The sequence below is a fragment of the Acartia tonsa genome, chromosome 6, assembly GCF_053477335.1.
Source record: "Acartia tonsa isolate MP-2025a chromosome 6, ASM5347733v1, whole genome shotgun sequence".
Classification (NCBI taxonomy): domain Eukaryota; kingdom Metazoa; phylum Arthropoda; class Copepoda; order Calanoida; family Acartiidae; genus Acartia; species Acartia tonsa.
Window position 1 is genome coordinate 50,354,600 of NC_137265.1, and position 14,851 is coordinate 50,369,450.

Below are 14,851 nucleotides of genomic sequence, written 5' to 3' on the forward strand. Positions count from 1 at the left end.
GATGGTAACTTCCCAATACTTCTTGGGATGAAGCCCCTAGGAGGCTAAGGGTGAAGCCGTTAGTAGAAGTTATATATTTGATGCCAAAGATCTTTTATAAGAAATTACATAATTAGATTTAATATAAAAGTAGAAAATTGTATAGTATACTGTAGCATTAATTATACATATATATGACAAGATAAGTCATAATATGTAGAAATGTAACAATTTTCAGTTTGATATTCTCTCTCTCTCTCTCTCTCTCTGTCTCTCTCTCTCTCTCTCTCTCTCTCTCTCTCTCTCTCTCTCTCTCTCTCTCTCTCTCTGTCTCTCTCTCTCTCTCTCTCTCTTTCCATCTCTCTCCATCTCTCTCTCTCTTTCTCTCTCTCTCTCTCTCTCTCTCTCTCTCTCTCTCTCTTTTATGCTGAAATAAATATTAGAATAAAGTTTTAAATGGAATTACTCATCAGAAACTGCATATGTGCTTTAACTATGTGTGGTGGGGAAAGGAATTAGGGGAGTGTGTGTGTGCTTATAACTTAAACAGTTAGGGAGTTGAATCTATTTTTATAGAAGCAGAAATATAATCTATGATTACGGTTTTTATCCTCTAAAAAACGTAATCTACCATTCCACTTTCCCCTGTCTTGGTGGTGATATCATCAACGCCGATACGATTTTTGAAATGTACCATTCCACTTTCAATAGAGTCGAAACTGGAATGGTACATTTATGTTTAAATATCAGCCTATTCATAAACATTGATTTCCTTATCTAAATCGACATAATAGTAATGGTATATTCTAGTTATTATTTTTATTCAACATAAATTTTTTTGATCATAAATAGTATTTTATACATTCCTACAATTAATATAATTTAAAAATAGTATGTATGATTTCGATTATGTCAATGTTAAAAGTGTATACCACCATTCCAGTTTCGCCTCTCCTGAAAGTGGAATAGTACATTTCAAAAATCGTATCGGCATTGATGGTATCTTCACCAAGAGAGGCAAAATGGGAATGGTAGATTACAAAAATCATATCGGCGTTGATGATATCATCACCAAGAGAGGGGAAATTGGAATGGTAGATTACGTTTTTTAGAGGGTCAAAAACGTAATCATAGATTATATTTCTGCTTCTATCAAAATGGATTCAACTCCCTGACTGTTAAAGTGTATCTTTTTTTTGTCCATAAGTTGTGACGCTACATAAAACTAACCCTCTCCCCTGACCTATGAAGTACCTTAATTTATCTCCCTTCCCCACAAAAAAGCATGGATGTCCTTATATTATGTCCTGAAATAGTGCAGAAATAACTAATTTTATGTTAACAGGGATGACAACATCCATAAAGCGAAGCTCTCTGAAACCGTTGGACAAACGAATATTACCACTTGTAAAGCTTTATTAGCGCAAATGATAAGGTGTGTGCTTGCTGTCAGGGAGGACAAAATGACACTAATAGTGAGAGTAGGGCGAATGCCTTGGCCCATAAACAGGCTCAACCCAGTTCCATGCATAGTTGGATCTTTCAGACAAAGCTGGTGCATTCATACTAGGTATAGTTGGAATGGATTGCTGTTTGTTAGGCATCATTACTTAAAGATTTTTTAAGCAATCACAGAGAGGAAGTGATAATTAAACCATAAATTACAGTGGTGCCTAAAATTTTATAACCCCGTGATATTATTCGTTGGCTCAAAAAAATTCATTTAATATTGTTGCTTGATTCCAAATTTTTTATCAATGATTTTATTCTACAGAGGGAATAAATTTGTCAGGGATCTTAATGGATAAGACAAACAAGATTACCATTTCTGTAAATTAAAATCATTAGTTGAAGCATTTGGAAGCTTTTGTAGAACTAACCAATCAAAATTTAATATAAGAACCCAAAGTTTTTAATCCAACGAATAAATAAGCATGAGTTTAAAACTTTTGGTATTTGTGTATTTATCCGTTCTAATCCCGCCCCCTTCCCCCCTCCCCCCAAACTTTATTATCATTATCAATATACCGTCCATTGTCTTATCCCCCATAATACCTGAATAAAATAAACTAATAATATAAGTTTTGGAGAAAACATTTAAATTAATTCTTTAATATCACTGAAAAATATATTGTCGATAATATTTCAGCTAAGGGTATCATTTTAAAAGCTATATAGTCAACGAAATAAATCATTAAAATTACAAAGAGAAAAAGTTTGTAATAATTTGAACTTTTTTCCACTTCTATTTTGTAGCAAAGCTAATCTATAATTCGTTTTGTCCATCAGTCCGTTCGTAACTCTATGTGGGCAATGCTAAAATATTTGGTACTGAACTTTGTTTTATATTTTTTTTCTTTTTATATCAGCCGACCATCCTCTCTAATAATAAGTTTTTGTGCTTTGTTTCTTATGGATTTTGTCATCCTAGTTATTAATGTTGTGCAGTCTAGTATTTTAAACTGGGTATTTCCCCCCTCCCCATTTAAACATGTTTGCAAGCCCTTGAACAAGAATGACAAACATACTTTTTTATAGTAAAAACGCATTGGATACTTTTTAGATAGTACCCTACTGTTTGAATCATAATGAAAAGTTTGAAATCGATAGGACAATTATAACTTGTCTATATTATTGAAAAGAGCCATACGTTTTGAACGGACAAACTGATAGAAAGCTTAGCCTGTAACAATTGTTGCTTAATGATGATACACAAAATTACCCCTTCTGTGGATTATGATTATTGGTTGATACATTTGGACACTCAACTTTCTAAACCGACCAATCAAAATTCAATAAAAGTTCCCAAAGTTATCTAGTCAACGAATAAGAAAAAGGTATTAAAAGACTTTGGGAACTAAAGTAATAAACAGCCCAATGTCCCCTCCCTCCCCAACTACTGTACTGTTTTTTTTCAGAGAGGGGACAATGTGCTGTTTATTACACTAGTCCCCAAAGTTGTGTAAAAATGTTTTCTTATTCTTTGGCTTTTCAACTTTAAGGGCTTTAGTTAATTTTGATTGGTTGTTTTATTAGGTTTAGTATTTAAACGTTCCATCCAATAGTTGTATATTGAAGTTTAGTAGTATTTTCTTTAAATCCGCGAAAAATAAACAAAAGCTAAATGAAGGAGGGGTATAGTTGAATTGTACATAAGAGCAAAGTTGTTTAAAATTTAAAGATATGAAATTGTTCTTTTGGTGTTGAAACTGTAAAATTAAGTTTAGTAGTAATTTTTTTTAATCCGCGAAAAATACACCAAAACCAAATGAAGGAGGGGTCAGAGGTTAATTGTAGAGTTGAATTGTACATACGAGCAAAGTTGTTTAAAATTTAAAAATATGAAATTGTTCTTTTGATGATAAAACTGTCAGATGAAGTTTAATAGTGACTTATCGAAAAATCAGCGAAAAATACACCAAAACCACATAAAGGAGTGGTCATAGGTGAATTGTACATAAAAGCAAAGTTGCTTAAAATTTAAAAATACGAAATTGTTCTTTTGATGTTGAAACTGTAAAATGAAGTTTAGTAGTAATTAAAAAAGAAATCCGCGAAAATTTCACCAAAACTGAGTATACAAAAATAAGCGAACTTTTAGTTTTTGCATAGATAGGCATTTCATGTTTTACATTTTTTTCTCTAAAACCAATAGTATTTGAGTTAATGAATTTTGAACCGTTTTAGCCAATTCTGGCCCACTGTACATAGGGGAGATACATTGCCCAAGTAAAAATTTATTTTATAGCATTACTGACATCACATAAACCCAGTATAGATTGAATGAACAAATGTCATAGAAATGTTCACAAAAATATCATATCTATTCGTTAAATAGATAATAACGTTTTTTCCTGAAAGACGAACAGACGGGGTTAAAGAGTAGCTTCGGTAAAAATAGGCTAAGTTTTTTTTAATAGAGAAGATGCGTTGGTGAGCAAAATCTTGAATGTATAAACAAGAATTGTAACGGACGTTTGGCTCCTAGGAGCTAGCAAAATTGTTTTTATACAGACAATGTGAGGGAGAGCAACCTTATAGATTAAGCATTGCGTGTTATTAAGATTTTCTTTAACACATTTTTAAGCCGTATATTCGATATTTCATATATGGTCGATAATTTTGAAAAGGAACTAAACAAACCAAACAAAATTAATTCTTATAATTTCAATTCTAATATCCGCGGAATGCTGTTTTTAATACGATGCGTTAAAAAAAACTATTCTTAATAGTATTATTTACAAAAATAATATAAATTTAACTTGACTTTTTATATTTGTTTGCTCACTTCGAATTATTTCCTTCCTTACCTTTTTTTGTTGCTAGCCTGTAACTTATTTGACCCCCTTTAACACACTTTTAGTTTTGGCATTTTAAAAGCAAAGCTTTTCTATAATTAGGGTCGTTTTCTCTAAACTTATACCTTTATATCCTCCATATTCAGTTTTAAAATCTACAAGTGTTCATTTTGGTTTGTTTCAGATCTTCGCTATTATGGATGTTATCAATCTTGTTTAGAAAAGTTTAGAATTTTGATTTCGAAGTGTTCATGTCATATCAGCAAAGTTCATAATTTTTTTACACGTACTAAATTTATTTATGTAAAAGAATTTAATTTTGTCATTTTGAATTCGAGCGTTTAGAGCTATTTTTTCATTTCGTCATGTAAAAAATCATCAATATTCTTTTTTTGTGTCAATGTGTGAACATATGTAGTATATGGGTAATACAAATTCAGCTCATCTCAAAGTTAATGGACAAAGTTAAAGGACTCTTGGTCCTTCACCTCATACCCATAGTACAGTACATTACAGACAACCAACCCTTTGATTGCACGATCTTTGTCTGGAGATCCTAACTGTGCATGATAATGAGTTGCGCCTGTTTGGGGCCAAGGCATTCCCCCTACTCCTACCCCTACGAACAAAGCAGGTAAGTACCATTATTAACGTCTCTGGTATGACGTGGATTCGAGTTGCATCCTTCCCAACAGTTTCCTTGACACTTTAATTAGAACCTGTGGGTAATTTACACGTCAAACTTAAGGGTGGAGAGTTAAGATTTCGTGATTTTTTGGTCACGGTGTTATTGCGACAATTAATGCAACCAAAGCATGAACATGACGCTGTATCAGCAATGACTGAAGCCATACCAAATCCTAGGGACTTTTCAATGCAACCTAGGATCTAACATGACTCCTAGTCGTTGAACTAACAAACGCCACTAACACACTAGTGAGCTACTACACAATGCTAGTCCACAAGGACTTTTTCAATCATCCTATGACCTTACAGCGTTTTTCGATCACTAGTGCACCATGCCAAGGACCACCCATGCATACCTGATTTAGGACTAAGGCTTCCCCCCTACTCTTACTCCAAATCTCTAACGCCTGAAAGAGCAGCAGTAGGTACTAATTTTACATCTTTAGTATTGATGCGGTCTGGGGACTCGAACCCGACACCTCCCCAACAGATAGGCGGACGTTAAACCACTGAGCCATATCTGCGGGTTAAATATAAATATATAAGTTTTCACAAAATTATACGTACATTTTGTTGCAAAAATCAGATCAATCGGATGATTATATCTCATAAAAATTGTTGTTAAAAAGTTAAAGATCAACAGGTTAAAAATAGACGTACGGACATTCTGGTAACGATTATAGAGTTGCTACACTTTCTTAAATCGTACCTAACTACTACAGGAATCATCATGCAAAGTTTAAAATGGATAGGACAATTCTAACATGCCTAAATTAACGAAAAAAGCCATCCGTTACTTACGGACGGACCGGCCTTAATTATAGAAAAGCTTCGCTTTTAAAAAGGTAGGTATAAAATAGTCCAAGCTAAAAATCTCATATTTAGACTAACAATCAACAAAATATAGCTTTTCTTAATTTTTAGAATTTGATATACTGGATGTTATGAAGGTCTAAAAAACTAACATTTTAAAATTTAACACAACATTATTTTTGTTACCACGCTCTCCAAAAGGAGGGACTTATGGACCGATCCAAATTGTAAAGAAGCTTCGCTTTAAGAACTTGGCTTATTCATAATGATATTAGGTGTACAGACTTAAGGCTATCAAATACCTTAGAAGACGAAGAAAGTCGCTCAAAAAATCAGCATGTGACGTCATAAAAATTAGGGATTATCCATCTCTTTTTTAGGGGTTTTCTTTCCCACTCCTACTATCCTCATCCCTCATTTTTATGACGTCTGATTTTTTTTTGAGATACTTTCTTCGTGTTTAATACCTTAAAGCAGCTAGATTTCTGGTAATTGCAAAGAAAGTAAAGTATATAATAGAATCCAGATAGAAGATTCTGCCTGGCCAGCCTGGAACAAAATTGGAACTTTTGAAAGACCCAAAAGGTCGTCTAGCTTTTAGGACATTTGGTTAGAAAAATGTCAACATTAAAAAGATAAAATACTTGGTTAAGTTTGCTTTATGCTTTACTAGCGGACAAGCATCTAGGGTCTCTGTATTCAAAGTGGCTAAAACAATAGCTTAAAACCATCCCGAGACCTAAATCTTAAAATAAAATAGCATAATACCATTACAGGACCTGTGTGAAGCTTACCTAAAAAAGAGAACCAAAATTGTTTGTTGAGATTTTAAGCTTCAGGCAAAAAAACCTTACTACTTTATATAATAACTAGCGGCTACGCCCCTAGAGGCCTCTAGGGGCACTTGAGGAGGAGAGAGTCGAATCTAGTAATTCAATTTCTTATTTTAGATTTTAAAAGAAAAAGTAAAAAAAATTTACGTTTGATGTTTGTTTTTCGTTGAACTCTCTTTCTAAAATTGAAAAAATTTTAAAATAATTAAATTTCTCTAGGGAGGGTGGTGGTACCCTCCCCCAAAATAGTTATAAACCTTCCCGGGAACTATGAGAAGCTACCCTGTAAAGGAGAACCCGATCGGTTCAGCGGTTAGCGAGATCCTTCGCTACAAACAGACAAACACACAAACACACAAACACACAAACACACAAACAAACAGACAGACATCGTTCTACTTTGTATTATAGATTATTATATGTATAAACACATTTTAATTTTTTAACTTTTTTTATTGATGGAATACATATGTTTCTCTATAAAAAATAGATCATCAGTTCCAATTAGGATGTATAAAATAAGAGTTAAAGAAATATATGTCCTTGCATTTTGAATCCTTTTAAAAGACTAAATAAGAAAGAAGTGTTAGAAAATTATACCCCCTGCGGGTTTTTTTACTGCTTATAATAGGATAGTGTAGTAAGATGTAGTAATTATAGAGTATCTTTAATTTACTACGCATAGAATAAGACAAATCACTGTATAACTATAATGCTGAGTTCCACAACGATCAGGCATGATACATACCCTAATCATAGAAAAATTTTCCTTATGTCAATTTTAACACTTAATCAACACTAACTTTATCAAATATAATAAATTAAATTAATGACCACATGTCCAGTATTAAACTAATAAAATTATTGATTTTGAAATAAAGTTAAGCACAGATGGAAAATGTTATGTCATTAAATTATGTTACGGAATATGATTTTTCTCTTATAAATAGCTCATTTAATCTTAATCTTGGATATTAGTTAACTGAAAAAAAAACAAAGGAATTTTTGTACTCTGCTTAATATTTAGCAAACTTTGGATGTATTCTATACTTGTTTATTGTTTATATAGTTTAGCCTAGATAGATAATTAATCTTATAATTTATTAGTTGCGCAACTACTCTACAAAGAGGATATGTCCCATAAATGGATACAGGATATATTGACAGGAAAAATGTTTATGTAGCTTGCTAATATGGACCTCATTTATAAGTCGATTCGTTCATTCAGTAATAAGGGGATGGGGTAAAGGAGGAAGTATCGTTATTTTAGCCAACTGCAAGAATCACTACATGTAAGCACATGTAAATCTGGTTTGCTTTGCTTCTTATGGATATATCATTATTTCCCTGTTAACCCTTAACGGTCGGGGGGGGGGACGCCCCCCCCCCCTCCGTTTTTTTCTATCTCATTTTAGACATAAATGAGATTTGGAATTTTTTTAATATCTCCACCCTGGCGGGCACAGAATGGGTCATCCAGGTAAAGATCAATAATATTTTTTGACTTAAACAAAGCAGTTTATCTTACTGAAATACTAGAATATCCCCTAGTAGTACATCCTCATATGAAATACAGGTGTTCAAGTCAATTTTAAGATCCAGATATGATCCTGCAGGTGTGGATCCTCCAGGTCTCCAGAAATCTTTATAAGGCTCCTGTGGCCGCAATTTTTGAGTTAGAGACTTCAAATTTTAAACTTAAGCTTTTCTTACATGTCTACATAACATATTAAAAATTTCATAAATTCCGCCGCCGTTTCTAACCGACCGCCGACTCCGGCGGCTGGCAGCTGCCAGGTACAGCTGCGGCCGCTGAAATTTATATTTTGATTTTTCTAATGTAAAATTTACATAAAGATAAACATTTTCTGGGGCCCGACTGTTAAGGGTTAATAATAAGTTTGATAAGAACACTTTTACAGTGTGTAACGTGAGTGAACTATGGGTTACTTCTGTGCATCTCCTAATCAAAAAGGAAGATACTGGTACCATACAAGGTAGAATGTTCCTTGATGCGATTATTTCAAGTAACAAAAATCTTTTAAAATGCTACTAGCGGACAAGTACATTTTATATGAGAACTAGCGGCTACGTATCTAGAGGCACTTTAAATTTTTTTTTTAATTATATGTATATCTATATGTTGTGTTCAAGTCTGTACGTAAATTTTTTTTGTGATTTTTCTTCGAGGGTGGTGGTACCCTCCCCCAAAATAATTATAAACCTTCCCGGGATGTATAAAAAGCTACCCTGTAAAGGAGAATCCGATCGGTTCAGCGGTTAGCGAGATCCTTCGGTTAAGACAAACACACATCCTGTTACTTTATTATAAGGATAGGTTTACAAATAATCTGAAATAACTATTATCTAATAATGCACACTTGGCTAAAATAAAACATGCATAAAATGAGTCTTTTCCGCGCATTTTAGTGCGCTGCGAGTTTTTTGTGCATTAATTGTACACCCTCTTTTGTCGGTGACAATAATGTGCGAACATTACAAGTATGTTTAAAACCTTACTAAAATCTTTAAAAATGAAAGTAAAAACAATAGTCAGCTCAAATTCCCCACTGTCAAATTCTCATGCTAGATAATATAAACATTTATGTTTAGTTACTCTTTACAAATTTTTATCTAAACAATTATATAAAAATTTAATTTTAGTGTATTATGAATATTTATTTATGTATTGCATATTCTGTTATCCTAATAATTGCAAAAGTATATTTTCTAGATTGACGTACAGACGTCATTAATGCTTCGCTACTTGAAAAAATTTGGATATTCTATTACTGTTATTTAAGATTGATATAAATTCAGTTTTGTTGGTCCATAAAGACTAGATGCCCCATGTCAAAAAATTCGAAATCATTTTATCTAAATGCTCTTTGACAGGAAACATTTCTTTTAGTATTTGTGACAACCCCCCTCCCATTTACTTGTAAATTAATGAAAATAAGATGACGGGTAATAAATATCTGAAAATAGAAATTCTGATCACAATTCTCACGTTTATCTAAAAATGCAACATATAATAATAGCTATTAAACAATTTTCAAGCATAACTTTTATCTTATTAGGATAACAATTAAATAAGAAAAATATTTTTACCATATGAAATTCGTGATCAAACACATAATTGAAAAAAAATGCAAGACATAGCTTTTATTTTAAGAAAGACTAGGGGCAACGAACGCCCCCAAGAAGCCTCTAGGTGTTCTTAAAATGGGAGGGGGATAAGTCAACCGCCCTTCTACTTTTTAATTTGAGTTTTAATAAGAAATATTGAGAAAAAAAATTTGAGGGGGAATTTAAATTGGTAGGGTGGAGATACGCTCTCCCAAAATAGTTAAAAACCTTCCCTGTATCTAAAAAAAGCTTAATTGCAAAGGAAAATTAAACAGATGTCATTTAAAAAAAAAAATTTAAATTGGCACATTTGTATAAACACCTGTAGACTCAAGAATGACGCCAAAAATAGGGAAAGGAAAAAAGAGAGGGGGTAAATCAAGATATCCGAAAATAGTTATGATCACCAACTTCTACCATCGAAAATAAGGGGAGAATAACAAATATTGTATGCAACATTATTAGTAGCGAAGCTACTCTATAATATAAAATCTCTGTCTATCCGTCTGAAACTTTTTGGGGGAAACGCGATTTTCTCGGCTTCTTTTCAAAATAGAAATCTGAATTTTTCGGTGGTTAAATAAGTTTCCATTCTTTTCATATTTTCACCAAGTTTCATTAGGATATGCCAATTAATTTGGGTGCTAGATCAATTCCTAGACTTTAAAGTTTTCATGATTTTCTCGACTCCTATTTAAGATAGAAGTCTAAAACTTTTAGGGATAAAATAAGTTCAAATTTTACATACCTATATAAAGTTTCATTGAGATTTGTTTATTTGTTTGGGTGCTAGATCGATTCATAGTTTTTTAATGTTCAATGTTTTTTTTCAAATCCTGGATTTCCACAGTAAATAAAAGATTTTGTGATTTATTTTATTTTCATTTTTATTTTGTATGACACTCCTTTATAGTTCATTCCCGATTTCGATCCATAATTTTGAGCTTTGCTACTTATGGATGTTGTCATCCTTGTTTGAATAAGTCTTGATTATTGAGAACCTATAATTAGTGTGGGTTTCGTGATTTAAAATGAAAAAAAGAATACTAATAAAATTATGCTTTAATAGCTGAAAGATTTTTTTTACTTTTAGATCTATGACTCAAATTTCTTATCTTTAGATCGATTTATCATATTTTCTTATCTTTATATGTCATCAATTACATATACGACAGTTCAGCCGGCTGAAGGGCAAACCAAAGTTAGGCTGACTAAGTAATGTGTAATTATACATACAGACTGACAAGAAAAACAAATTTTGTTAAATCACCTTAAAGAAATCAGCCATCTATCTCAAATAGCAGCCAGGAAAATCATATTACACTTAAATTAGAAGCTGGCAATTTCTTTATAAGGAGCAAATCTTTTCTGTTCACCATTCTGAGCAAATAGAAAATAGTCTACTGATAACAACAATTAAAGGACATACATTATCTATAGTAATATATTAAGATATATCAATTGAATTACATAATGAATATGTAATTTAAATATTTGTTGTTTTTTTTTCAAAAGAATGTGAAAAAATTTTTCTTCAGGGTTTTCAATGTGAAGATTCTTCAAATGATGAAAAAGATTTAAATGTTAATATCAATTCTACTGCTAATCTAGCAGTTTTTAGTCAGGTAATGCTGATATTATTTACTTTGAAAAAATATCTATACGGGAACTCCCATTTTAAGTTCTATTTTGAATAAATACATTTAATTTATTGTTTGATTACTAGCAGATTCACCACTAGCCTCTAGGGACTTTGCCCAAAGAGGTTTGATTAACCTTATTTTTCGTATTTTAAATTTAAAAACAAAGAAAACAAAAAAAATTTTCCGGGGAGGGGAGGATTAGTTTTTGAAAGAAAAAAAGATTGGTTGGGGGTGGTATTTTCTTTTTTTTATTGGGGGGGGGGGGGGGGGGTTGTAGGTTAAGAGATATAAGTTTTCCGGAATTTTAATGTAGGGAGTAGATTTGAAATCTGCATCAAATTTTAAGGATTTTTTATAAAATTCGTTTTTTGTATAATTCTTTATCTAAAAGCGGAAATACATATTAAGTTAATTAATTTTGACCAATAGGATAGGTGGATTTTAAACTACCTGCGCTCTAATTGGTTGAATGATGTACGACATCCAATCAGAGCGCTGATTTTTTAAATCCACCAATCACGGATGCCAAAATTAATTAACTTAATTTGTATTTCCGCTTTTAGATAAAGAATTATACAAAAAACGAATTTTATAAAAAATCCTTAAAATTTGATGCAGATTTCAAACCTCCTCCCTACATTAAAATTCCGGAAAACTTATATCTCTTATTGTAGGTGTCTCTCCCCCCAAGAAAACGGATCAAAACCATCACAGGACCAGTAGGTATATTCCCTGAAGAGTAGAGCCAAATCGGTTCAGGGTTACTGAGATCTTAATCTTTAGATAGACAGACAACGTTTTACTTTGTATTATAGATTTAGAATATTATGTAGAAAATGTTAAAATTTCCTAAAAATAATTAAATTTTATAGGGACTTGAAGAAATTTAATAACTCAAGATTCTGCATCTTTACAAAAAAATTAAAAAAAAACCTTTTTAGCTATAAGGCTTTTTACATTTTAAAAGTAATTAGCAATGTGTAAGGAGGGAAAAAAAAGATTTATATTATCAAGATCAATTCCATTGAAATTTAGTCCATTCAAGTAGTGGAATTTAATTAACCCAGCAGGATTCAATCCAATAGAATTATTGATCATGTTTAATTAATTTCTTTTATTTTTAAAGGAACCTACAATGCCAAGTAAGGATCTTCCTCAGGATGAAGAGACTGCAAAGGTTGTATTTGATGATGTCGTTATCAATACTGAAGAAGAACTTAGTAAGGTATAACCAATTATAGAAATCAAAGTTATTTTAGTCATAATCTATCAAAGAGCAAAGATGTCTGTCAGTCTGTTTGTCCATCTGAAGTTTAAGATCGTAGTAATCACTGAACTGATTGGGCTTTTCTCTTTTGCTAATATGCTATTGTTCCTGGGGTAGTTTAAGCTATCTTCTTGAGGAGTGGGAAATTCACATCCCCCTAAAGAAGAAATGTGATGCTTTTTTTAATACTTAACTCAGTCTTATTTGTTTCTTACTTTTGATTTTCTTGGACAACTGGAAAAAGCTAATTGTTTTAAAATACTGTACATGTTTAAAAATTTTGGTAGAAGCATGAAGAATTTCTGTGGTTCTTATAAATGATATTCCAATATTGTAAATGATTTTCAGATTTTGAAAATAATATGTACATATATATTTTAAAATAAAGAGCAGTCTGCAAGGCCTAATAATATTAATCATGTATTATATTTATACTTAAAGCAGTATATGTAGGACTTATTTATATCAAAGGTATCAAAGGAACTTGTTTGCAAGTTAAAGTCAGTAAAAAATAATGAAGAGACTGTTTCAAACCAGGAAGAAAAAGAAATATCATCTTTGGTTAGTTTTTTCTGTTAATATTAAAATTATATTTCTGTCTAAAGCTATGAATAAATAAATCAGTTTACTTATCATTTAGGCTTTAAGTACATAATAATTATTTTTGACACCCAAATAATAGTGAATTAAACATCTTTCACTAGTAAAATGTAGGTTTTTTAGCCAAAAAGAGGAATACTCTGGAAATTCGACCTGTTATCATTTATTTATACCTAAATAGAAAGCCCCACGTCTTTATTTAAATCATAAGTGCATAGCCTAATTTTTTTCATATTTTTATATTTTATACCTAATGAAACCCTCTATTTTCCAAAAATCTAACATCATTTCAACAAGTTTTAATTAATTTATTTTATATGAAGTTCTTTTAAATCCACAATAATATTTGTTTTTTTTGTATAGAAATACATTTAATTAACTAAGATGGCATTCAAAATTTAAAATAAATTTCAAAGTATATAAAGATTTAAAAAAATATTATAGCAATTCAGATTCTCATACTGGAATAGGTCACTAGGACGAACGGACATTAACACTTAGAGAATAATTATAATATATGTAAATATTTTAAATGTCAAAACAAAATTGGAGTAAATTTGTTGAAAAACTGAGTATGGGCATTCAGATAACGATTATACAGTTGCTACGTTCTCTAAATAAATACTTAACTACTAAAGGAATCACCATGCAAAGTTTGAAATCAATAAGACAATTCTAACATGCCTAAGTTAACAGGGAAAAAACTATATGGATGGGCGAACGGACCGTCACTATTTTTAGAACAGTTTTGCTTTTAATAGACACTTTGAATTTATAATTCATAATTACAAATATGTTTTATAAACATGTTTTACAAGTATTACAAAGACCTGTTAGTTCCTTCATTTGCACAAGATTTTCAAGAACAAACACTGTTTCATTTTCCTCTTAATCTTGGCAATTCTTGCCTTTTCTTTCACAAGCAAAACAAATTGTTTTAGAGCTTTTAAAAATTTAAATGATCTAATGCAAAATATGGTATGTTTGCTATTTATGAAATAATTACACTGAGCATGAATTTTATTACTAAAAAGCTTCCCGGATTTTTCATATTTTAACTTGCGGATTTTTTTTTATGAATTTGTTAGGTTAAAAACACATTTTTACAGCTTTTTTTCAAGAAAAAATACACTCAAGTTCAAATGCAATTTATTCTTTAGGCTATGCACTTATAATTTAAATAAAGACGTGGAGCTGTCTATATAGGTATAAATAAATTATATCAGTTCGAATTTCCAGAGTATTCGACTTTTTAACTAAAAAACCTATATTTTAGTAGTGCTTTATGAAATTAAAAATCTTAATTCCTTTTAAAAATTTCTAATTAAGATTTCTCCAGATTCTTTATTTTGAAATTTATTCTAAATTATTTAGATATTATCTGAGCAACAAAACATTTTACAAGAAGAAGGTTTGATCAAAAGATCAGAATTAGAATTACAAGAATTGGAATTGGAAAACAAAGTAAAATACATAATATTCCCAAAATATGATAGTTCATAATGAAATATTATTGATTCTTGCCAATGAAATTATTTACTAAACTTTAGTTAAGTCAAACGGATAACAAATAAGCTTAACTCTACGTTTCTTTCCATGTTT